This window comes from Podarcis melisellensis (genome assembly GCF_964234715.1).
Source record: "Podarcis melisellensis genome assembly, chromosome: 3".
Classification (NCBI taxonomy): domain Eukaryota; kingdom Metazoa; phylum Chordata; class Lepidosauria; order Squamata; family Lacertidae; genus Podarcis; species Podarcis melisellensis.
This window is the reverse complement of record NC_138530.1, coordinates 3,785,131-3,812,132: the sequence shown is the minus strand read 5'-3', so window position 1 is coordinate 3,812,132 and position 27,002 is coordinate 3,785,131. Positions and strand designations below refer to the sequence as shown.

At 46.2% G+C, this 27,002-nt stretch overlaps 1 protein-coding gene across 6 annotated transcripts in view; it reads right to left on the bottom strand.

The window, feature by feature from the left end:
- Positions 1-27,002, bottom strand: part of NCOA1 (nuclear receptor coactivator 1) — a 307,488-nt gene that overhangs the window by 118,501 nt on the left and 161,985 nt on the right. Inside the window, exon 1 of one of the 6 annotated variants that reach the window (XM_081903666.1) lies at positions 25,307-25,427. The exons of 4 other annotated variants lie outside the window; for them this stretch is intronic. The gene's annotated coding sequence lies outside the window, so the exon portion shown is untranslated. Of the gene's footprint in view, positions 1-22,807; positions 23,221-25,306; positions 25,428-27,002 lie in introns of those variants that run through there. One more of the 6 variants, XM_081903667.1, reaches the window with a different exon arrangement.

Sequence of the window (27,002 nt, the reverse complement as noted above, 5' to 3'; positions counted from 1 at the left end):
TCCTAAGAGGTGGGATTTGCCTCAGCAAAAATAGTTAGCAAGCTTTTTTGCTCAGGTTTATGAATCTATCTTATAACAACTCACGTGAAATGTATTTCTAACTGCCGTTACAGATACCAGGTTAGTATACAAATGGTTTGACTCACCGTGATACTAAAACAAAACACAATACAAAACAATCAAGCAGAACACATTCCAAAATAATTAAAAACAACAGAGCAGCAAACACTTGAAATTTCTGCGCAAACAAAAAGGTTTTAAAGTTAAGTAGCAGCACCTAGAATTGGGCTTGCAAGCAAACAGGTAACCAATGCAGCTCTTTTAGAAAAGGTGCAATGTGGGTCCACTTGACTGTGGCAGCTAGAATTCTGGCTGCCTCATTCTGTACCAGCTGCAGATTCCGAGTAGTCTTCAAGGGCAGCCCCACCTACAATGCATTGCAGTAATCTAGCTGGTAACTCTCATGCAGAGTCTAACCCAGGCTTCCTTAACCTCGGCCCTCCAGATGTTTTTGGCCTACAACTCCCATGATCCCTAGCTAGCAGGACCAGTGGTGAGGGATGCTGGGAATTGTAGTCTCAAAACATCTGGAGGGCTGTGGTTGAGGAAGCCTGGTCTAACTATTCTCTTGTCTTCTCTGACTGGTGGGGATCGCAAGAGCACATTCTTCCCAGGGCTGCTACCAAAGAAGCTGGGACTGAAACTGTGACCCCACCCCACATATGAAGTAGGTCATCTGCAACTCAATTTATTGCCTTTTCTCCCTTATCAAAGATGTTGGTAGAACACAATACAGTCTTCCAGGAGGTTGACAACACCAGAAAAAGGTTGCACGTCGCTCACAGATTCTGCCAAAAAGGCAGCACAGAATTCCTTCTGCCACACAATGGCTCTGCTATCTATAAACACATGCATAATCCTAACAGAGGATGCTACTTGAATCTCACTCAATTCTGGAGTAGCTTTTTCCATGCAAGCCTCAAAGGTTCTAGAAAAGAACCATAGCCCAAAAAGGATTTTGAGTGTAAAAACTAGAATCTGGCACCCTGTGCCCCTGAAGTATTTATTTACTTATAAAAATATTTAAATATTGCTATTCAGCAGTCACGAAATTAAAATACGCCTGCTTCTTGGGAGGAAAGCAATGACAAACCTAGACAGCATCTTAAAAAGAAGAGACACCACGTCAGTGTGGTGTAGTGGTTGAGAGCGATAGTCTTGTAATCTGGGGAACCGGGTTCGCGTCTCCGCTCCTCCACATGCAGCTGCTGGGTGACCTTGGGCCAGTCACACTTCCTTGAAGTCTCTCAGCCCCACTCACCTCACAGAGTGTTTATTGTGGGGGAGGAAGGGAAAGGAGAATGTTAGCCGCTTTGAGACTCCTTAAAGGGAGTGAAAGGCGGGATATCAAATCCAAACTCTTCTTCTTCTTCTCTTGCCAACAAAGGTCTGTATAGTTAAAGCTATGGTTTTCCCAGTAGTGATGTATGGAAGTGAGAGCTGGACCATAAAGAAGGCTGATCACTGAAGAATTGATGCTTTTGAATTGTGGTGCTGGAGGAGACTCTTGAGAGTCCCATGGACCGCAAGAAGATCAACCCTATCCATCGTTAAGGAAATCAGCCCTGAGTGCTCACTGGAAGGACAGATCCTGAAGCTGAGGCTCCAAGACTTTGGCCACCTCATGAGAAGAGATGACTCCCTGGAAAAGACCCTGGTGTTGGGAAAGATGGAGGGCACAAGGAGAAGGCGACGACAGAGGACGAGATGGTTGGACGGTGTTCTTGAAGCTACCAGCATGAGTTTGACCAAACTGCGGGAGGCAGTGGAAGACAGGAGTGCCTGGCGTGCTCTGGTCCAGGGGGTCACACAGAGTCGGACACAACTAAACGACTAAACAACAACAACAACATTCATCATAAATATAAAGCAGAGTGGTTTACAACAACCATATATAAAACCATACAATAAAAAGCATGCAAAATTTTAAAATCGGAAATCAGCTACCAATTATGGAAAGGTGCATTCTTAACTGCTTGTATAAGCCTGACAGAATAGAAAAGTTTTGAGCTGGTGTTTGAAGGCAGAAAGAGAAGGTGCTTGCTAAATCTCCATGGGCAGGGTATTTCGCAGGACTGAGCCATTGAGACGAAAGACTCCTGTTTCTTGATGCTGCCAAATGAGCCTCACCAACTCAGGGAAATTGGGTCAACATTAGCACACCCAGACATGATAACAACATAACAGAATAAAGCTTCGCATTAACATTCTAGATTGCGAGTGGATGGCACGTCCAATATGAAAGGACAGCATGATCCAGCCGCTGTGACATTTACTGATCAAAAAAGAAACAGGACGGAAAAAAATGTTTGATTAGCCACCAAGTTCTACAAATGAGGAAAGTGGTTGGCCTGGCAGCAGCCTTTGCATTCATTACTGCACAAGGGGATAATTTTGACAGAGCACCATAAAGCCAGTTTGACTGACACAAGACAAATACCTAGATCTCCAAGGAAATATCAAGAGCTCCCGCTTCTTTTGACTCAGAATTGCATTATCTCAGCTTCAAGCCTGGAGATTCTGCCTTTCACCCAAATGTTTCTTAAACATCTAAAACTGCAGGAGACAAGAGTCAAAGGTCGCTTCCACACTCGCACCTTTTGAATCGTTTGCTCACTTTCAATGGAGAATCAGGACACCATTATCAAAACATTGCAGTCTACTGAATTCCAAATTGTTCTGTGGATTTTCAGATCCATTTGTAGCATTTCAGCACTGATGTTCTTAAGGGTTCCTGTACCTTTAATTAAAAGTATCCTGTTTGGAGTACTTTCTTCTCTATCCACTGTCTCCAAATTGTGTGTGTGTGTGTGTCTGTGTCTGTGTCTGTCATGTCCCCTTTTTCTACTTGTGATTAATTATTGGCTTCCTCTTTTTTTTAAAAAAACAGCACTTTTCACTATAAAAATTAACCCCAATTTAAAAATAAATAATACAAGGCAACAAGCAATTCAGCTTTCTCTCCTACCTGGCAGAAACATCACTCTAAAAGGACCTTTGCGGAATGTAACTTACTAGTGAGTAAAGATTAAAGCCGGATCGTGAGCATGGAGGAGGGCACTCCTGGATAATATAGTGCTATATTAAGTGCTATGTTGAGCCTCCATTTAATTTCACTTCCAGCTAATTGTGAAATGCAATGCCCCAGCAGTACTAAAGGCACCACTCTGGAAGCAAGCAAAGTGCTTCAAACTATTATAAACATCTTCTCTTCATGTTAGAAGAGCATCTGATTCCCTGTTACTCATTATGGAGTCATTGGAAATTCAAATCTACTTCTTTATAGCAGCTGTTTCCCTTCTGCATGCCAAATGGTTTCATTACTAGAGTTGTGCTTATGGAAATGACACACACACACAAATTTATAACCAGGAAAGTGGCATTAAAAACACGCGTTTGTTGTTAACATCAAAACACTTCCCACCTGGCTGATCTTCCACTTGCAAAAGCCAATCTCCTTCATGTTTGCAGAGTTGCAGATTCTTTTCCCACTGCAGACAGCCTCTTTTGCAGACACAGTTTGGTTCAATATCACCTCTCATTAGTTGGTCTGTGGCACTCAGCTGAACACAGCAACACTCCTTCCCAAAGTCAAGCATTCATTCTTTCCACAGCCAACCTCAGCACTGCTGCAGCTGAGACACTAAGAACATCTGCTCGTTCAGGGATGGCAAGCACACCTGGCTGATGACAACTTGGTTGCCACTGAAGAAGCCATCAACTCACGACCACAAAGAGCTTCGCTCTGTGGCCAGGATGCGCTCAAGACATTTTGGTGCCCAAAAGAGAAAATTCAATACTCACCCCCTCCCCCAATCACACTGCAAAAGTTCACCCCTGTAAACCCCACTGAAATAAATAGAAAGTGTGTACACTGTTTGTGCCAAAGAATTTCCAAGTGAATTCTGCTCCACAGCTCAGAACTTCACGTTTATTGCTACTCAGTAACCCTTGATGCCTATTGTCATTGTCCATGGAGTTTTCATCCAACCTCTCCATTCTGAAGGAAACCAGCCCTGAGTGCTCACTGGAAGGACAGATCCTGAAGCTGAGGCTCCAAGACTTTGGCCACCTCATGAGAAGAGAAGACTCCCTGGAAAAGACCCTGATGTTGGGAAAGATGGAGGGCACAAGGAGAAGGGGACGACGGAGGACGAGATGGTGGGACAGTGTTCTCGAAGCTACCAGCATGAGTTTGACCAAACTGCGGGAGGCGGTGGAAGACAGAAGTGCCTGGCATGCTCTGGTCCAGGGGGTCACGAAGAGGTGGACACGACTAAATGACTAAACAACAACAACAATCACCCTTGGTGACCCTTAAAACCTGCTTCATGTGACAATCATTTCACTTTCCTTCTTGATAGGGCCATCTTGGGGCAATATAGTATAAAAGCAGGTGGGTCCCCTTGCCAGTTTTGTTGGTTTTAGAACAGAAGAGACTGCAGGTGAGGCCTGTTGTTGTTTAGTTGTGTCCGACTCTTCGTGACCCCATGGACCAGAGCACGCCAGGCACTTCTGTCTTCCACTGCCTTCCACAGTTTGGTCAAACTCATGCTGGTAGCTTCCAGAACACTGTCCCACCATCTCGTCCTCTGTCGTCCCCTTCTCCTTGTGGCCTACCAAGGAGCAAAGTGGCAGCTAATGACAACCTCCTTCGCTTTTAAGGCTTATCTACACTTAGCTTTTGCCCCACTTCTTCCAGGCACAGGTCTGTTTATATATATATAGTGCAAATTAGAAAGCATACAGGTCTGTTATGTGTCTGGGCATTCTGTTTGTTTCTTTTCTCTCCTGTAGCTTTCCCCATGAAAACCCACTCTTCAGCACCCAATCACAGCAAACATCAATTCAGGATTTCACAGGGAGAGCGGGGGGGGGGGGGGGGAGAGGCAAGGAGGGAAGTGTGCTTAGGCAGAGAGCTTTTAATTGCGGACCATGCCTGGAAAGACCAGAGGAAAGGTAAGTGTGGGTTAGCCCTTAGCCAACTTCAGGAAACCACCATTTCGTTTGACATCCTCACTAGTGAACATTCTTAGTGCAAACGTGGCATTTTTGTCTTTAGGATCCAGAAAAAGGGGGGGGACCTGGGTAACACTGAAACGGGATATAACGCTTGGATTTCATTCCACTTAAAATAAAAATTGCAAACTGATGAGGAAATTACGTGGAGAACTAAACCTAGGACTGGAAAAATGAAAACCTTACAGAAACAGTCAGGCTTCTCATTCTTCCAAATGAAAAGGAAGAGCATATTTGGAAAAGAAAAGAACAAATAGTATGCTTAAATATAAACATAAAGGTAAAGGGACCCCTGACAGTTAAGTCCAGTCATGAACAACTTTGGGGTTGTGGCACTCATCTTGTTTACGGGCCGAGGGAGCCGACATTCGTCCGCAGACAGTTTTTCTGGGTCATGTGGCCAGCATGACTAAGCAGCTTCTGGCGAAACCAGAGCAGCACACGGAAATGCCATTTACCTTCCCGCCAGAGTGGTACCTATTTATCTACTTGCACGTTGACATACTTTTGAACTGCTAGGTGGGTAGGAGCTGGGACCGAGCAATGGAAACTCACCCCATCGCAGGGATTCGAACTGCCGACCTTCTGATCGGCAAGCCCAAGGCTCAGTTGGTTTCTACCACAGCGCCACCCAGTCCAAATAGAGAAGAAGCACAGCTCATCTCCTGAGAGCAAAAATGCCCTTTCCACAAACAGGGAAGAGCCCTGCTCAAAGGGCCGGCAGAGGCAGCCGCAATAGAGCAGGGAGGATGATGGTGGTGCTACTTCGGGAAAGCGCATGGCAGGTGCTGCTACAATAGCCCCCCCTCCCCCAGCCTTGCATGCCACTTACTTGCATGCCACTGTGATGAAAATGCTACTTTACTCAAGTGACCAGGCAGCTGGCAAACTGAATTCCGGGGATAAAATACGTGGAATATTTTTTCCCTTTTAAATGGTGTGACCAGGGCAGATCATGGCCATATTGCCACAAAGCAGAATTTGAGATGGGCCCTAGGCATGTTGCTAAAGAAGAAGAGCCTCTAATGAAGTGGCACTCCATTGTATTAGTTCTCTTTTGGCTTGGAAATCACTAGCCAAGTGAACTGACAGCTCGGTAAGATGAAAGCTGCAGTGCAACTTCACGTCTCCAAATCAATCCCAGTTTAAGGCAGCCACGGGTTCAGGTGATTACAGGATCCTTGCCAGGTGATTAATTTTAACTTATGCACAGCACTCTTTTAAACCTGACACAGACTCCCAAGGCCTGACCAAGAAGGGAACTATCAAAGAACTGCTCCAACAACACTTTTGCAGATGGCATCCCAATACTGCCCTTTATGTTTTCCAGGTGGCATCTCAGATCAAGCAAAAGTGCCTCAACACCAACTGAACTATCCTCTTTAAATTGCTTTGGTTCACAACAACCGGGACCAAAACGAAGCTACAGCTATTTTACTCATGTGTTTCCCTGAGGGCTAGATCAGGTGCCTTAAAAAAAACAAGACTGGGAAAAAGACAAGCTGGTAGCAAGGTTAAAGGAAATGAAGGCACCGTTTGAAAGCTGAATGGCGAGCAAGAAAAACTCCCTTTCAAAAAGGTGAGTCAAGGTTAGGTCTGTCTTGTTTAAACAGTGCATCTCTTCACTGAATTTCATCTTTCCCCCAGTGCCCCAGCTTGTAAAAGCAGCAAATGCCACAAAACACCCCTTTTTACGGTCACTGCCCAGATAAATATTGTAGTGGTCAGCAACATGGAGCCAGCCTTGTATACCAGCAGCACAGATGCAAGGCTTTATCTACTTGAAGCAATGGAGAGCCCCTTGTTCTGTAGCTGCACAGGACTCAACACCGCAAGGATAGAGCATTTCTGCTGCTCCAAAGGGCAGGGCTAGCTCTTATGGGCTTAAGTTACAAGACGGTGGGTTTTGGTTAAACATGAAGAGAAACCTCTGGATGGTAAAAGCAGTTCAACAATGGAAGCAATTACTTAGATGTGAGAGGGCTTGCCCTTTCTGGAGGTCTTGAAAGAGGGGCTGGACAACCATCTGTGGGGGCTGCTCAAGCTCTGGAGTTCCTGTATTGGAGGTTGGTCTACAAAGCCCTTCCATGCGTTGGCCAACCTAATGCATGTGCTCCTCAATGCTTCCTGAATCTGCCGCCACCTTCCATCCCACTATAATTCCTTCCTTTGCTCCTCCAGGTTTATTGAAGTGCCCTCTTGTATATTCCTCCGAGAGCAACCCCATTAAACCCAGTGGGGTTTACTTCTGAGCAAATGTGGGTCACATCCAAACCATAAATGCAAAGCACATGCAACACACATGGCTTCCTCCACAGGATCCCGAGAAATTTAGTTGTTTAATTTGTTTAATTTTTATTTCAACTGCATCAGACCAACAAGGCTACCTACCTGAATATGGTAAACTACAGTTTCCAAGATTCTATGGGGGAAGCCATAAACTTTAAATGCATGGTGTGGTGTGACCCTGGCTAAGACTGGGAATTGTAATCCGGTGGAGCCATGGCGAAAACTGAAGCAGAGCGGTCTTTGTCCCAGACTAGGTAATCTAGAACACTTTCGTCTATCAACACTTCTCTGCCCAAAGTTGGCTTTGGCTCTGTCAACTGCCAGCATCAGGCTCTTAGCAGAGGGAAAGTTGTCCTCAGCAGAAAAAGAGTTGTCTATCCCTGCTCTATGGTTACTCAAAGTACCGCCTGCATACCAAATCATGCTATGAAATACCCCCTGCTGTCTGTGAGATTAAGGCATGCAATTGTTAGCCCATTAAGGTTCAAAAAGACTCTTGGTTGTTTTGAGACACTGATGTATCCATGGTGGAGCTTTCAGCTGCATCCATTTTCATTATGGGGGTGGGGTGGGAAACCTATAGAAAATATGATGTATTCAGCCCCTTCTTCACATACTATTATGCAGTGGTTCCCAAAGTGGGGAACAGAGGGATTACCAAGGGGGCACTGGCAGGGACCCACTAGAGGTGTAAATGACTATCAGACTTTGAAAAGCTGGTATCACTGAATCAATTTAATCCATTTTGTTGAATTAATTAATCTAAATAGTTTCAACTGGATTTTGAATAAATGTGCAATTAATTGTTAGTGTTTTGGATTTTATTGTGTTGTTGTTTTCCTTACTGGGTCATGCAAACTGCTATTCTGAATAATGCTTTTTATAGGGAAGGGTGGGGTCACTGGGAATAGGTTTATGGAATCAAGGGAGCAGTGGTCCCCAAAAGTTTGGAAACCACTCATTGCTATAAGAGGGGACATGTTTTCACCTGTAAAGCTTCTTCACTGGCTGCACAAGCTTCGACAATGAAGGTATGGCCAGCACCTACTTCTTCTTATCTAAATAGAGGCTCAATGAAAGCAGAAACAACCACATCTGGCAAGAGTTCTAGCTTAGGATGGAATAGAACCTGGACTTCAACATTCTCTGCTGCCCTCACCTGTCTTCAAGGCCCTGCTTTCTCTTTAGCTTTCTCTACATGAAATTGACACCATCCTGACGACCTGAAACACGTTAGCAGGATATGTAAAAGAAAGCTCCCAAACAGTGAATTATCCAAGCTCCACATGCGTTCAGTCTCAACTTGCTTCCCCTACTTCTTATGCTGCCCATCCCACCTCTCCACAAGTGCCATCTGTTGCCAATCACATATACTTGCCATTCTAAATGAATTCCTGAAAGCCTTACCCGCCAGCCGTGGGCATTTTTGGCCCTGTCTCCTCCCATCTGCTATTACCAGCCAGCATCAGGAGGTAGAATACACACGTGCAAAGTGACCATGTCAACTATTATCTATTATCATCAGATTCTTGCAGCTTACGCTGAAGAGTTCATTGAAACTGAGTCAACTGGTTCAATTCCAGGTTAATGATTTCCGAGCCTTTGCCTCGATTAACAAAAGAAAATAGACCTGCATACATCCTCCTCCCCTTGTCCCAGCAGTTTCAAATTATATGCAGTTAGTTCAAAGAGATTCACAACTTTCGGATCTCAAGCATAACCTGAACAGTTGCATGGATGTTTATGAAGCACATCAAAAATCCCAAGCGGACAGGATTAAAATTAACTCTGGAGGTTTGGAACCTCAGATCTGATGACAGATTCCACAGCCACATCCTGGGAAGTTCAGAAAGATTACCTGAATGCCAGGCAAGAGCAGAACCAGTTTCCTGACCTATCTGACTCTCCCATCCGCCTTTTTCTCTTTACTCATACTCTTCACTCTGTCCTTCTTTTGCTTTCTCTTCCTGCTTCCCATCGGTTTTCTTTGCTGTTAGCTCTTAAAGGCAGTTTTGCCCATTGAAAGTTGTCCAAATAAGCTGCAAACAAGGGATAAATATCAGCCCACCTCCCTTTGTCACACATTTGGACTTGGACACATACACACACAGCTGGATCCCTAAGTTTTGACTGATTCCAGATCCTTTCGGTTGCTCACCCACTGGGTTGGCCTCTGCAGGAGAAAGGGAAAAGGTACATCCCCTTGGAAAGAGCTGCAACAGATCCCAATTCAAAGCTTGCAAGAAAGAAGACGTGATCCAGAAACTTCAAGATGGCAGCCCTTGAGAAAACTGAGCACAGTACTTGCCACCGTCCACAAGTTCTCTGCCAAGGTAGATATTGTAACACCACAATGATTGAGATTTAAGAGGCCACCAGAGCGATGAGGGCCTTCTCGGTAGTGGCGCCCTCCCTGTGGAACGCCCTTCCGCCAGATGTCAAAGAGAACAACAACTACCAGACTTTTAGAAGACATCTGAAGGCAGCCCTCTTTAGGGAAGCTCTTAATGTTTGATGTATTACATTTTGGAAGCTGCCCAGAGTGGCTGGGGAAGCCCAGCCAGATGGGCGGGGTATAAATAAATAAATAAATAAATAAATAAATAAATTATTATTATTATTACTATTTCTGCAGCAGCAGCTGCCTCCAGCATAACCAGTTGCAACTGTCACAAGCAGCTTCAGCTCTCAAACCAAACAGACAAGACTTTATCTTGGGAACCACAGCCAGGAAGAATAGATGACAGAGCTCTGTTGACAACAGGAACTTCCTCTAGTCTAACACTTCAAACAGAGGCGGATTTACGGCAGCATGACTGGCAGCGCATGAATACTCCAAGCGGTTGCTTTTGAATAGAAATGTTGGGAGGGGGGATAGGGATGAAACAGCAGGGCATCTAAGACAAGAGCTCCAGGACCTCATGAGGCTACAAAAGTTTGCCTGCAGACTTGGTGCAGCTGCATGAGACAGCAAACAGAAGCAGGCCCTGGGACCCAGGCCTCTGAACTATCTTCAGGACAAAATGTACGCATGTGCCTCTGAATGGGATTATGTACAAGGTCTTTTTAATCATATATAGATTATATGTTATTTACATATAAGCACAGGACCTGGTTAGCTGAAGAACTGTCTGCCCCTGTATAGACCTGGTAGATGGCTGAGATCATCAGGGATGTTGTTGTTAGTGGCAATGTGTGTTAATGGACCACCATATGGCTGTGACCTGTAAAGGGCATTTTCTGCCAATGCGCATGTTCTCTGGAATGTTTTCCCTCAGTGCTGTATGGGAAGAACCATTCAGGCTACTAGTTTCTGGTGTCATTTGAACACACACCTTTTTCTCAGGTTCCTCCTGATGATTAAAGTTGGACCATGCCCTTTTTCCTTTGTGATAATGCTTTATGGTACTGCTGTAATTTTTACTGCAGTTTTTAGTAGCCTGTCCTGATGGTTTTATTGCATATTTTTGTGATATTTTCTTCTTCTTCTTTAGCTGTTGTATACCACTTTAAGGTATCCCAACTCCTGCCAACCTAGCAGTTTGAAAGCACGTCAAAGTGCAAGTAGATAAATAGGTACCACTCTGGCAGGAAGGTAAACATCAGTTCCATGTGCTGCTCTGGTTCGCCAGAAGTGGCTTAGTCATGCTAGCCACATGACCCGGAAAAACTGTCTGCAGACAAACGCCGGCTCCCTTGGCCTATAGAGTGGGATGAGTGCCACAACCCCAGAGTCGTCTGCGACTGAACCTAACGGTCAGCGGTACCTTTACCTTTATACCGCTTAAAAGATTTTGAGCGACAAAAATGGTTTTGAATAAAATAAAATGTGTCTGTGTCTTAGCAGAGCCTTAGCTATTTTAAATTTCATCTTTCTGCCAGGTTATTACATTGCTGCTACCATTGCCACCACATACTGCTAATGTAAACGATCTCCAGCCCTTGATTATATGAACTCCTAATTATCCAAATGTGTTTCTATGTCCTACAGGCCATTTGGATAAGTGCTGCTGCACAGTATTTGAAATAAGAATAATTGAATTCACACTTGTTCCTCCTTTGTTAAGAACTGGATGTAACCATGGTAACCACTGGCAAGCACTGACGTTTCCCCTTGGGACTACTTTATAGATCTAGTGTTGCATAATCAGAGTAGTTATTAAATTCTGATAGGAACTTCAAGGGCTACATAGTGCTGTCTCTCTTCCCCGCCCAAATGAAATCGTTGTCAAACATGTGTGCTCTGTTGCTTTCCGCTTCCTTCCATTGGTGCCTATGTGCCACATCTATGTATCTGGAGTTAGATGTCAACTCTGTAAAGGAAACAAGCAGGGCTGCAGAGCAAGGTAAACACAGGGCTGCAAGCGACTAACATTACTACGAAGGAAGGAGCACAAAATTCCACCCAAGGGAAGGAGCAGCTGCAGCAAACACCAACTGCAGGAAAGACGGCTCTGAGAAGCCAGATAGTTACACCCACCCACGTGATGGGCTCGATCCAAAATGGAGAGGGGAGAGGCAGCTATTTGCAAAACACAGAGGTGATCTGTTGTGGGTCTCTGATGCCTCTTGTTAAGCCTTTAGGACACAGCAGATGCAAACTACAGGAACTCAGGAGTCTCCGGGGCAGAAATTTGAAGAGAGAAGGTGCCTGAGGAGTGCAAGTGTAGCATCCCATGCACAACTTTCAGGCTGCCTGGGCTTTGTTGTAGCTCAGGGGTCAGCAAACTTTTTCAGCAGGGGGCCGGTCCACTGTCCCTCAGACCTTGTGGGGGGCCAGACTATTTTTATTTTAAAAAATGAACGAATTCCTATGCCCCACAAATAACCCAGAGATGCATTTTAAATAAAAGCACACGTTCTACTCATGTGAAAACACCAGGCAGGCTCCGCAAATAACCCAGAGATGCATTTTAAATAAAAGGACACATTCTACTCATGTAAAAGCACAGATTCCTGGACCGTCCACGGGCCGGATTGAGAAGGCGACTGGGCCGGATCTGGCCCCCAGGCCTCAGTTGCCTACCCATGTGTTCGTTCTCTCTCTCTCTCTCTCTCTCTCACACACACACACACACACACACAAACACACACACACACACACACACACACACACAGACACTCTTTCATGCTGTCTGTGCAACCTATGTCCTGCTCATGCAGATGTGGAATAGACTGGGAGCAGCAACAACAACAAAAGCAAGGTCTTTGCTGGGGCTGAGACCGTGCCACTTCCATTCTAGCCCACTGCGACTTCTCCTGTAGATGGAAACAGGTGGGATAGGCTTTGCACTGCGTCTGGCTTCAAAACTTTTTGCATCTAGCAGTAATGAAATGGACAGGGGAAGAGGTGTGGGTTGTGGGGGGGAGACGGAAAGCCTGCTAAGTGCTCCGCAACTCAAGGACCGGTTATCAGGTTCTCCGCAAAGCCCCCTTCAAAGTGTTCAGAGCCCATTCTTTCAACCCCAAGCTGTGCTGTGATGGACCATCATTCAAGGACGGTGACAGCTTGGGTGGGCGGGCGAAGAAAATTATCTGTACTCAGCAGCGTTGAGTGAGAGCTTCCCCAAGTCCCCGCAGTTAGGCAGCCCCGAGAAAAGTCTCAAGAGGTGGAATTGATAGTTCTTAACTTGCTGCAATTATTTCAATTTCATACATCTCTCTCGCTTTTGAGAGCAAATGGGCTCCAAAGAAGCCTAGCGATTAGCGACAAACTCAAGCACTCAGGAAAGTAAGAGCTTCTGTAAACGGAATGGAATGAAGCTCAGCAGGTTTCGTCCACCATTTGTTCAGTCTACTTAGTCACTGATAAGATTAGATCTGCCTCAGAAGAAGGAGGAGGGAGGGAAGAACAATTTCTGCAATGGTTCCTTTGGGGGGGGGTCCTCCCCTAAGTGCCATATCCCACATCTAGCTGCCGTTGCTCAACGACAAAGGAATGGAATTTGGCACGTGCTCAGAGGAACCGTGTCCTGCTATTCCTTCACACATGTTTCAGTGATACATCTTGGAAACCAAATCAGGCTCTGCTGAGCTCAGAGTTTGGCTCGACAGGATTCTGCAATTTGTGGGGAGTGAGGCACCCGTACAATGAAGGATAATACGCGCCATGTGATCGATCCGGTTGACTTGTCAAAGGCTGACATCTCCGACAGGCAAGTTGAGTATTTGATGAGCAAAACAATTAATGGCTGATTGTCTACTCTACCCACACACGCTGATAGCAGTCAAGTACTTTGATGCAGTATAAGACAGCATTGCAACACTGCGTAACAGCAATTCACACTCATTTAGCAGGGGCTACGGAGACATAAAGACAGTTGCAAAAATAAGGGGTTTTCACTTTGAAGTGTAGTATTATGTCAATAATTTTTCAAGAGAGTGTCATTTCCCCGCCTCCAAAAGGTAATTAGCTACTTGCAGGATTTATGGGCTCAGACTCTGCCGGACAGTAAACTCTTGGGAGTTTGCTTATTCATATGGTATTCTGCACTCCTTATCACAGCCCAGCAGCAAATTAAAACAAACGAGAGAAGCCAAATATCAAGATCTGGAGCCCAGCAGGAAAGAATGTTACTCCTTTCATCCTAACTTATTCTATGTCTATAGATTTCAGCCAATATATTCTGCACAATTCCAATGAGTTGTATCCAACCAAGTTACTCTCAGAGTAACAACAACAACAAATTTATAATTTATATGCCACCCACCTGACTGGCTAGCTGCCCCAGCCACTCTGGGCAGCTTCCAACAAATTAAAATACAGTAAGACATCAAACTCCATTCTGAAAGAAATCAGCCCTGAGTGCTCACTGGAAGGACAGATCCTGAAGCTGAGGCTCCAAGACTTTGGCCACCTCAGGAGAAGAGAAGACTCCCTGGAAAAGATCCCTGGGAAAGATGGAGGGCACAAGGAGAAGGGGACGACAGAGGACGAGATGGTGGGACAGTGTTCTCAAAGCTACCAGCATGAGTTTGACCAAACTGCGGGAGGCAGTGGAAGACAGGAGTGCCTGGCGTGCTCTGGTCCAGGGGGTCATGAAGAGGCGGACATGACTAAACGACTAAACAACAACAACAAGAAGACATCAAACAGTAAAAACTTTCCTATACAGTGGACACATTGAAATTAATGTAGCTAAATGAGTCGTGCCCATTATTCAGATGAAGGACAGTATACAAATGTAATAAATAATAAGTTTCAATGAGCCTACTCTGAGTAGGACCAACATGGAATACAGCCCAATAATTTTTTAACGAGTAGATCGTGCGGGTTTTATTTGGAATTCCCAATATACCCTCACCCCCCCAAAAAATTGTTATTTCTTTTCTGCATTATAGAAGACATCCTCTGACTTTAGCTAACAAGAGCAGCCCAGACAAATCTCAACACGAGAGGAAGGAGTGCAAACATATCTGACAGTTACCTGGATAACTGAACTACCTGGGGGAAACACTTGTCAAAAGGACATTCTGTATATTCTCCTTGTTTGCATTTGAAAAGACTCAAAACTGGATCTGGAAGGAGACCACATCAAGTCGGAAGCCAAGCTCTTCACAACTATAACAACCTATCGTCTCGGGCCTGCTTCAAACATTATGGGCAACTACATTGAATGCGATGGTATACACCAGGCACGTCCAACTCCCAAGAGACTGGGATCTACTCCCAGTATAAAAAAACTGGCAGTGATCTACTCATTGTCATTGGAGGGAGGAGGAGCATTTGTGGTGGTTTTTTGGGGGGGAGGCCAGTTGTTGAGCTTTTTTAGGGAAAACAGCACACAATTGACGCGACAGAGGGACAGAGTGAGGGGGCGTGGGCAGAGACAATCACGTGGTCTAATAGCGTCCAGCGATCGACCACGATCCACTGCGATCTCCAGGCGCCAATGGGGCCTCCCAAAAAAAATTTCGTTCGTAATCCCCAAAAAAGGGTTGTAATCCAAAAAAAGTTCACAAACCGGGACACTCACTTCCGGGTTTGACGTGTTTGTAATCCAAAACGTACGCAAACCAGACCGTTCGCAAACCAAGGTGCCACTGTAGTTTGAATGCAAGACTCTCAAGAGGCAACACATGACAGTGTCCCTTCCTTGGGGGTATCACACTTTAGAAGCCTGGGTTCTTAGGGTGAAGTTGCAATATCAAAGACCACTTGGTTCTGGGTGTTTGGTACTGTCCCCCTGACCCCACAGGCAGGCATCACATTCATTCATAAAAATATTTATATACCCCTATATCACAAAAATACAGTGGTACCTTGGTTCTCAAACACCTTGGTACTCAAACAACTTGGAACCCAAACACTGCAAACCCAGAAGTAAGTATTCCTGTTTCAGAACTTTTTTTGGAAGCCAAACATGCTCCCTTTTGAGTGTCACACTTCCGTTTTGAGTGTTACGCTGAGGTCTGTCTGTTTTTGCTATTTATTTTGAATTTTGTGGCTCTTTTTTTTTTTGTTTCTGTGACTGTGTGGAACCCAGTTCGTCTACTGACTGACTGCAGTACATTGTTTATTGCTTTCATTTTATGGATCAATGGTCTCGTTAGATAGTAAAAATTCATGTTAAATTGCTGTTTTATGGGTTGCTTTTATGTCTGGAACAGATTAATCCATTTTGCATTACTTTCTATGGGAAAGCGTGCCTTGGTTCTGGAATGCTTTGCTTTTGGTACGGACTTCCGGAACAGATTAAGTTTGAGAACCAAGGTACCACTGTATATCAAAGCAGTTTACAACACCAGAAAGAAGATGAAGTCATACAATGAAAGGAGAGAAAGCTAAAAACAAAGATCAGTAACCCATTGTAATTGCCTGCATAGGCCTGATGGAATAGAAAAGTTTTCAGCAGGCTTTTAAAAGTTGGCACAGAAGGCATCTACTGGCAGAGTATTCCACAGGGCTGGGCCAATGGCATTAAAGGTACAGAACCTGCAATTGGAGAGTGTTGGGTTTTCTTAATATTGATGTGGTCAGTGGTGCTACTCAGAGGTGTGTATTTGTAATTATAACCTGCATGGCGGCACATCTGTGAGCTCTTAACAATTCAACACACCTGTAGTATCTTAACAATTTAACAAATTAGCAGGGGGAGTTTAACTGCTGCACCGAATGCAGCGATGTGATAGGGTGATTGATTATTTTGAAAACTGAATTTAAGCTGACCAACTGCTTGGTATTCTGCTGGCTGGTGTAATAATAATAATAATAATAATAATAATAATAATAATAATAATAATAATAATAATAATAATAATTTATTATTTATACCCCGCCCATCTGGCTGGGCCTCCCCAGCCACTCTGGGCGGCTTCCATAGAAACCAAAAATACAGTAAAATATCACACGTTAAAAACTTCCCTGAACAGGGCTGCCTTAAGATGTCTTCTGAATGTCAGGTAGTTGTTTATCGCTTTGTAGAGTTTCAGCTGTTGGATTATTATTTAAAAATAAGGTAAGCAAAGATATTGCCGGCAAGTTTTTACTCCATCGCTGCACAAACTCGGTTGGCGAAGAAAGTCCAACAGAGAGGTGCCTATAATACATAACCAAAAAGAAGCCACAGTGTGCCTCACTATAAAGAGCAACCATATTAAAAATACTAAGCATTTATAAGAGCACTTTTAGAGTCCTACTGAGATACACACATTATCTCAATAATCCTTACAATCGGTGCTTTTCTTTTCAGGAGGTACTTAAGGGGTACGCAATACCGACACCTCTCTTTTGAGGTTAAAAAGTGTGACACTTACTGTAATAGCTACATGGTGAGTACTGGCACCTGTTTCTCTAGAAAAGAAAGCACTGCTTACAGTGTTCGTGGAACTAGGACTGGTATAATTGGCCCCATATTGTAGGTGGCGTGAAGGCAAACTGAGGCTTTCCTAAGGGCACTGAGTAAGCTCATGGCAAAAGCAAGGTTTGAACCAAGGGTGTGTCATGATGCACAACTCAGCATGTTAGATGCTCTGCTATACCAATTATTTCAACTTAAGCGAGTTAGGTAACATGTTTTAATGCAATATTTCCACTAATACTAAGGGGTGTTGACCAAACTCACAAGAGCACACCACAGTCAAAGTCCCTCGTTTCATAGAGGAGCCCACATATTTAATTCAAAGCAGGTTCTTGGCCTACAATATTTTCCAATCAATTTCTTAGCTGACAGACTTGCTGGCTAAGTAGTGCTCTGCTCTTCCAAGATGACAAGGGGGAGAAAGGTATGGACTTTCTTGCTGCCTGGATACCTGGGGAGAAAGCCCAAGATAGAGATCCTGCAGCAATCCAACCAGTTCGATTTCTAATGCGCATTCTCTCGATGCACCGATGCAGACAGTTTTCTGAAGTCTTCCTGCGCTCTGATTATCCAATTTATTTTCCTTTTGGGAGGAGAATTAATTGGCAGCCGAATACTGAAGCTGTTGTGGGGTATCACGGGCTGAATGCTTTACGAATGCACATCTGAGACCAAATGTCCTCAGCGCTGCATTACTCTTAATGGGATGCACATTTGCTTCCACAACTAGCCACATACAAGCAGAACTGGATTGGGGTGTATATGGGCAAAGACTCATATCCAGCCTAAGCAACAAAGCAATCACTTCCAGACCCTATTCTTGCCACAATGGTCCACGTCAGGGTTGGAGAACCCGTGACCCTCCAGATATTGTGGGACTCCAACTCCCAACAGCCCCAGCCAGTCAGGGATGATGGGAATTGTAGTCCAGCAACATCTGGAGGGCCACATGCTTCCCATCTCCTAGTCTACAAACAAGTGCTTGGCCTGCTAATTCAACTTTGTTCTTCTCTTCTACACAGGCCCAAGTGCACATGTGCTTATGCATGAAAGGCAAGTCATCAAAACAGAAACCGTGGCACTCATTTGTCAATGTAAAATGTGCACCCATGTGCACTAGCTTGTGGCTATAATGTGCGACAATCAGTGCAACAGTGGAGGGTTTTTTCAGTGGTGGTGATGGGGAGAATAAGGACACAAAGGGAAGGACAGCCAAGAAACTCCATGGACATTCCATATATCTCTGAGGCTGTTGGAGTTAGAGGTGACGCAGAAAATTCCATGGAAATAAAATATCAGGTTTTTCGCATTCCTGGTCTAGGAAGTGACACACGGTGGGACTATGTGAGACCAAGCACTCTCTGCTAACGAAGCCCCAGGGTCAACAGAAGGATCCTTGGGGGAGAAGGGCTACACTTAACAAACATTATAGGCAAATAATCACACAGCTAGCAATTCACTTTATCCTTCTCCACATGCAGCTTGAAGTTGCTATTATGCTTATGGGAACTGAAAGTTAGCATATTAGGAATCCATCAAGCTTATTCATGACAAGCCACAGAAAACATTATCAATGTGTTACTGCTAAGAGAAGCCGGGGAGCTCTCCAAGCCCCATGCTCCCGAGATCATCATCATGCTGGAAAGCGACTCCTTTCTGCAAAGGAAGAAAGGAGAACGGGTGATTGCATCATCCTGTGCCCTTTGGACAACCTTTGGGTTCTAGTGTCATTGCTGGAAAAATAAGGGAAGTCAAATGGATTTAGCACAAAATATGCTCACAGGACAGAATGTGAAGCACAACTTTAAAAACAGAGGAGCAGAGAGCAGGAAGCACCGATCCTAGCTTTCATTTCACGCGGTTTCTGGAAACCATTAAGATGGTCCAGAAAAGGGAGAACTCTCAAGGCAAACGATAATCATTCATTCGAGTTTCCAAACTGAGGCTAGACCAGACCAACCTGAGAGGATTTCCAAGGTATCACTGGCATCTCTGCCAGTTTTTTAAAAAGCAGTTGAACAGGCACACGCAGCAGTTCATAAAGATCACAGGCCAAGAAAGCATGGCCTTGTTTTTGCAGGAACAAATGGCTCGCTGTGGCGAGATGGGAGTCCACACACAGGAGTCCAAAGTACTGAAATTTATAGTGCAAAAAGGACATTAAACAAAGAACTTAAATGCAAAGCCTGAACTATATATTATTAACATCTCTCTCTCCCCCCCCCCACCCCCCCAATACCTACTTCAGAAGCACTTTCACACTGGGTATTAGCCACAGAGAGGCAATTGTGCTGCTTGTGTCTGTTTACACTACACAACTTCAACTGGTTTGAAACAGGTGTAAGATACCATGATTCTCTTAATGCACACTAGCAGCTGCAGTTTTGTAAGGCTGCAAAGAATGCAAAATTCCTAACATTTTCACCAAATCTCTGTTTCTAGGCTTCCCGCTTAAGAGGAATGAAAACATAAAAGCTATTTTACTTTGGTAGTATAGGTAAAGGGACCCCTGATCATTAGGCCCAGTTGTGACTGACTCTGGGGTTGCGGCGCTCATCTTGCTTTATTGGCCAAGGGAGCCAGCGTACAGCTTCCGGGTCATGTGGCCAGCATGACTAACCCGCTTCTGGCGAACCAGAGCAGTGCACGGAAACACCGTTTACCTTCCCGCCGGAGCAGTACCTATTTATCTACTTGCACTTTGACGTGCTTTCGAACTGCTAGGTTGGCAGGAGCTGGGACTGAGCAACGGGAGCAAACCCTGTTGCGGGGATTCGAACTGCCGACCTTCTGATCGGCAAGCCCTCGGCTCTGTGGTTTAACCCACAGTGCCACCTGCGTCCCTACTTTGGTAGTATAAATGCGTGCTTTCTCTCCAGGGTAGTTACTGCTGGATACGTAGTTGGTTGAGAACTTGAAGAAGAGCTGGAACATATGTGTGTTGGCAACATACAGGTACTGTACATCTCCCCCACTCTGGCAAAGGTTCTCTGCTTTCAATGCAAGCTTTATTGTAGCCTCACTTTCATTTATTTATTTATAAAATGTGTTAGGCTCCTGTCTATTAAATAACCCCAGAAACATGCAATTTATAAGACAAAGGAACAGTTCCTTAAGCAAACCAAGATGATAAAGGAAAAACAGCAGGAGCTGCCGCAGAAAACAAAGGACTCAGACATTCAAATAGGCCTTCCTTAAGACGACTGTTTTGACTGGACTGCGTAATGAATAAGGCAACAACGAAGCCAAGCAGATTGCCTGGAAACAGACCTACACTGCCTTAATTTCCATGCGGGAGAAAAGAAGGGATAATAATGAAACAAACAAAATCCCTCTTTGGTTAAACACTTCGAAAGCGGCAGCACCATAACGAAGAACCTCTCGCTTTCAAACCTCACAATACTAACCTCCGCAACTAAGAGGAAGCAGAGCAGGAGAATGGAGAGATGGATTTGGGGCAGGGGTAAGAAGCCTCTGGCCTTCCAGGCATTGCCAGAATACAATTCCCACCATCCCCGACCATTTGCTAGGCTGGAGTCCAACAACATTTGGTTCCCCACCCACAATTCAGGTTGTTCGTTGCCACTGGTGCCATATTTAATGTCCAATGACCAATTTTCTCACTCAGGGTGGGGCAACTTAATAGGATGACTTTTCAGGGGGAGCCCATAACCCAGTACAAGTCATCTGAACGTGCCTAGGAGTCAACCCCTGGCCTCCATTTAGAAAAAGCTATTGCAAAGCTGCTGCCAGATGAGAGAATGTACTGGGTTAGGAGAACCAAGGATCTGACTCGTTACTGGCAGCTCCATAGGTCCAAAGTCATTCTCATTTTGCCCATCCTGGTTCCAGTACAAATCTTTGTGCGTTTCCTTGTACACACAAGCCTCTGCCTCCCACACCTGCAGAACGTCTTGAATTTCCTATCTCCAAACTAACAGTGATCTATGCATCATAACCATGCATCTAGACCAAGCTTAATAGACGTAGTGCTGTGTGTCCATGCTGGGAGTAGGAGAACCTTAAGACAGGGATAATAAAAGCAGCTGGACTTAACTTCTGCTCAAAAATTACCTTTTCTGGAATGGGTCCAATGGCACAAATGCACTTTTTAAAAAAAGGAGTTCTCACAGGGAAAGAGCAGCAGCAACACAGCGGTCAGGGAAAAGGGCACTTGAGTCTCATCTCCAGGCCAGGCACAGGAAGGTCTGTACAGTGCGGTACAGGAGCTTTTTGCACAAAAGTTAAAAATGAGGGGTGGAAGTGGAGAGCTAAACAGGAGCAAAAGGTTTCGGCGCCACTGGACGCCATGCACCACCTCACTGCCACACGCTTGCCAGCAGGAAACCATGCAAACCACCAGTCATCCAGGCACATCTGTGAAGGACTGCATTGTGCATCAAAAGGGCGCAAGCCTAATGCAAAACCACACACAAGCTAAACCGCTACACAATATGGCGCACACATATTAATGCATCTTATCAGACTGCAGGCACTCATGGTTCCAAGTCTGGAACAAATCATTGCTTTGGTGCAGCTATATCCAGCCGCGCACTTCCACTGCATGCTGTGTAGCAACTGTTACATACAGCTATTTGTGCCAATTCTGCTTTCCCAGCACGTGGAACTCTGTCAGAGACACGTTAGCATAACGCAAGCGGTACGTTTTGGCTGTTACGGGCAGACTTGCTCATGGTGCTTCTAAGTCCTCAGCCACAAAGCACAGTGCTGATAATCCACTGAAGTGATCAAAAACAGTAAGACCACTCCCCCTGCCTTTTTTTTTTACTGCGTGCTTTTAAAATGTGCCTTCAACATTTCTCGAGTCTCAAGCCAGATCACGGAGTCCAACATTCCTCACTCAGCAATTGTTTAGAACTTGCTGATACGACAGCAGCAAATTAATTTCCACCAGAGGAAAAACTTCCTTGCTATTGTGCGGCAGCTTATTAGGAGAAAACAATCTGAAATAATTAACTTTTTTCTTCTGCTTTTAGTGCTTGCCAATGATTAGCGGGCTCAGAAGGGCTTCCCCCCTTCCAAGAACTCTTTCCCCCTCTGACTTGCTTTTTCCTCTTTAAGGGTCTCCCCCACGCCCCCCCCCCAAACCCCCCACCGTGTGCCTACTTCTGCAAGCAATGTGCAGAGAGTATCCGTGCCAAGTATGACCAATTTGAACTTTTATACGCTGATTTTCAAGGTCACTGCTGAAATGGGCAATTTTGCACTTAACAGCATTCTCCAGAAACTACGCAGCACTACTGAATACGAGAGAAAGAGAGAGAGAGAGAGAGAGAGAGAGAGAGAGAGAGAGAGAGAGAGAGAGAGAGAGGGAAGGGGGGAGGGAGGCAAGAAGGAGCAAAGTACCAAAGTTCAGCCTACAGTGAACGCCAGCTTCAATGCTGAAGGCAAAGCAGCCCGTCGCTGGCGAGATCGAGCTGTCCCTCTGCAGCTGGACATTGCCTCTGGTTTGCACGGTTACATAAACAAAGATAAGAGGTGCCGAGGGTCCTCCTCGCTGCCTCCCGCCTTGCAGCCAATGGAGAGCGCCCGGCGGGAGAGAGGTCTTGGATGAAGGACACCCAACAGTCGGAAGCGAGAGGAACGCGGACGCCTCTCCACGGGGCTGTTGCCCTTACCTGGCCGGCTTCCAGCTAGACAAGCGCGCTCGTGGGCTGGGCGGCGGCAGCAGCAGCAACCTGAGGGCTAGCATGCCGCCCCTGCAAGGCTCCCTCGCCTCCCTTCGGCTCCATGTGCTCCGGGCTGCTCGGAATACATTTGGCGTGCGCTCGCTGCTGCTGCTGCGACAGGAGGAGGATTCAGCACCAGAGCCGAGCTGCTGCTGCTGCTGCTGCTGCTCCTCGATCCCCACACCAGCTGACTGGATAATTAAACTAAACACATGCCGCCAGAGCCACTCCAACCCAGCGACGCTCCTGGGATCCCTGGTGCCACCTGGCAGGCTCTGGCCAAGCACAAGGGAGCGGCTCTCGGAAAAACAAGCGCGCAAAGGCGCAGAGGAGAGCGGCGGGCGAGGGCGCACGGCGGCGAGGTGCCCACGCGAAGGAGCCCCGCGAAGCAGACCCGCGCCGGCTGCTCCCGTGCGCTTCCCCGGGATGCCGGAAGGGAACTGCGAGGCGACAAAACCAGAGGAGCCACCCCCGCGTGGCAGGAGAGATCGCAGCCCAGGCGCGCAGGCAGCTGCCACGCTTCTGCAGCGCGGCAAGCCACGTGCGGAAGGCAGTTTGGGCCGCAGCAACGACTAGTTAGGCATCCTCGGATGCTGATGCTGCTTAGCTGAAAGGGATCAGTGACAAACGTGTTGCATTTGTTGCAAATAGTTACACTGCCAGCTGCTCTGAAAGCCTCATTTTGGGCTCAGAAGCAGTGCAGAAACTTAATACGTAACATGGTAAGGACAACAATATGGCAAGTGGGAGGATTCCCTGGATGGAGCTGGCAGACTGGTAGTGCTGGTCACCCACCCCCGTGCAGTATTATATTCACATACCCTGTTTTGTGTCAGAGACTACTACCTCCATACAAAAAGACACAAGCAGTGTTTCACACAACGCACAATTAAACATATGGAACAATCAGACGAATCCAGGGTCAAGTCAACTGCTAGGCTACCAGTTATGATTGTTCAAGAGAACCTCCATGTTGCAGACAGGATGCCTCTGAATTCCAGTTGCTGGAGAGCAGGCACCTGGGTTGTCTTCACTCAGGTCCTGCTTCTATGTTTCCTGGAAGCGCCTGGCTCGGGACTGTTCCAAGCAAGATGCTGGACTAGACTGGTCCTGGGGCAGTTCGGCTTGCTCAGACAAAAATGGACATCTAGTCTGGCATGCTGCCTACAACAGTGGTCGGCTGGAGGCTTCTAGGAAGCCAACAAATGTGACACAGCGGAGGCATCAGCTGTCCTTAGTAACTGGTATTTGGAGGTATAGTGCCTCTGCATGTTGAAGCTCCCTTTCCTGTTGAAGGGATACGTGGTCACTTGTAATCATGTCAGGGTATTGTGCAGGATGTGCTCCCCTCTAGGGAGGCTGCCCTTGAAAACAGCTTGGAAATGTCAGCGGGTGAAAAATGCTGCAGTTTTCTAGTCCAAGTATATAACTGATAAAGTGGTACCTCTACTTACGAACATGATCCGTTTCGGGGTGCTGTTTGCACCCCGAAAAGTCCGTAAGTAGAGCGCTACTACTGTGCGTGCATGAAGCGCGATAGAGCGCTTCTGCGCATGCGCGCGTGGAGAACCAGGAAGTAAACACTTCCGGGTTTGCCACGTTTGTAACCTGAAAAGCTGCAACGTGAAGCAAACCTAACACGAGGTACGACTGTATTTTTAAGCTGCATTGCTTACCTAATTTGTTTCTTGGATCAGTTCAAGTTGCCAGTGCTAAACATGGAAGCCCTGAATGATCTGGAAGCAGAATGCCCAAAGGACTGCCTTCCCCTGCATGTGCCTTCTCATGCGCTCAAGACAACAACTGAGGCCCCAACGCCTCCCTCCCTCCCTCCCTCCTGAACTGAGGTGGGTGGAGTTTTCACGTTATGCCACTGCAACTTTGGAATGACTTTCCAAGAGAGATCCACCTGGCTTGATCTGTGCCCTCCTATTGATGGAGGGAGGAAACAAGCTAGGGAGATGCTAGCTGCTGGTTGCCATGGTTTTGGTGCTTTGCATGCTGCATTTTTAGTGTTTTCATATAATTACTTTTATATTGATTTTTAAAAAATGAGATTTAAAAAAAAACTTTCTATGGCAACCTAGTAGAAGGATAGAACAGTACTGGAAATAAATAAAATATACTTAGTGATAATGGAGAATAATGCTGGTCTCTTCTTAAACATGCTGGACCACGGTATCAGCTTTGACTTTTCGGGTGAAGCAAGTTGCTAAAGCACAAGCAAAATAGAAGTCCCACATGCACACTTGGGATTGTGACCTGTGTGTCTTACAGCAACAACAGGAGTGGTTGCATAATTTGCCACTCTAAAATGGCCCACCTGTCCTTAAAATGATGCTGTTGAGCCCCATCTGTGCTCTGCACTGACTTTCCACAGCCCTCCAGGCACAAGTTCAAGTTGGCGGTTTGGTTTTTTTCAGGCCTCAAATGCAGGTTTGCACATACCCGTGAGATCAGCACATCCTATGGTTCTCTCCCCCTGTCAGTATACAATGGTTTGTTGACAATGGAGCCTTTCCACAGGAATCAAACAGAAGTGAAGCCCTTTGCAGTGAGACACTGGAGGCTGCAGAGTAGAGGAAGAAGCAGGAAATGTCGCAGCCCAGATCCACCCTTGTCCGCACCAGGTAGCCTTCTGGTTCCTGCTCACCTGGCCAGGCATAAATCCTTCCTGGGTCTTTTACCTGCCTGCCAACCTCTACTGCGGCTCCTGGAACCTGTCTTTAATGGATTATCTAAACCTGGGAAACCTCTTTTTTAATACTTGGACGGAGGCTATGGTATTGAGAAGGGTGGGTCAACCTTTCCTCCCTGTGCTGTTTCTTCAATTTAAAGCTGTCTCCAACCTGTCATTGGGACGCAGGTGGCGCTGTGGGTTAAAGCCTCAGCGCCTAGGACTTGCCGATCGAAAGGTCGGCGGTTCGAATCCCTGCTACGGGGTGCGCTCCCGCTGCTCGGTCCCAGCGCCTGCCAACCTAGCAGTTCGAAAGCACCTCCGGGTGCAAGTAGATAAATAGGGACCGCTTACCAGCGGGAAGGTAAACGGCGTTTCCGTGTGCGGCTCTGGCTCGCCAGAGCAGCGATGTCACGCTGGCCACGTGACCCGGAAGTGTCTCCGGACAGCGCTGGCCCCTGGCCTCTTAAGTGAGATGGGCGCACAACCCCAGAGTCTGTCAAGACTGGCCCGTACGGGCAGGGGTGCCTTTACCTTTACCTTTACCCAACCTGTCATTAGTTGCAGACAGGAACGGCCCAACCAAGAGGCAAGGTGAGACAGCTGCCAGGAGCAGCAGATCCCCATGTTGATATTTCTTCCCCCACCGTGTTCCTGATATACGGTAGATCTTCCCTCACCCCTTCTTCCGTGGCAGCGAGGGCAGCACCATTCTGGGGTGTGCCTCAGGTGCTAAAATGTCTTGGGCTGGCCCTGGTTGCAGAAAAGTGAAAATGACAAGTGGAAGATGCCACCAGCTTGGAAGGCTTTAAAAGATGATTGGACAAGTTTGTGGAGATTAAGGCCATCAATAGCTATTACAGTGCTACCTTGGTTCCCGAAGGCTTAGTTGACGAACAAATCAGCGCCTGAACACCGCAAACCCGGAAGTGTTCCAGTTTGTGAACGTTTTTCGGAAGCCAAACATCCAACATGGCTTCCGCTTGAGTGCAGGAAGCTCCTGCAGCCAATCAGAAATTGCGCCTTGGTTTTTGAACTGTTTTGGGAGTCGAACCGACTCCTGGAACGGATTAAGTTCGAGAACCAAGGAACCACTATACAGTTGTACCTTGGATCCCGAACGCCTTGGCTCCCGAACAAATTGGCTCCCGAATGATCGAAACCCAGAAGTGATGTTCCAGTTTTCAAACGATTTTTGGAGGCCGAACATCTGGCATGACTTCTGACTGGCTGCAGAAGCTTCATGCAGCCAATCAGAAGCCGCACTTTGTTTTCCGGACATTTTGGAAGTCGAACGGACTTCTGGAACGGATTCCGTTCGACTTCCAAGGTACGACTGTACTATATTCTGCTTCCATAGTCTGCTGCAGCAATGCTTCTGAATACCAGCTGCTTGGAGCCACAGAATGAGAAAAGGCTACTGCGTTTGGGTCCTGCTTGAGCGTTTCCTACAGGCCAGATGCTGGA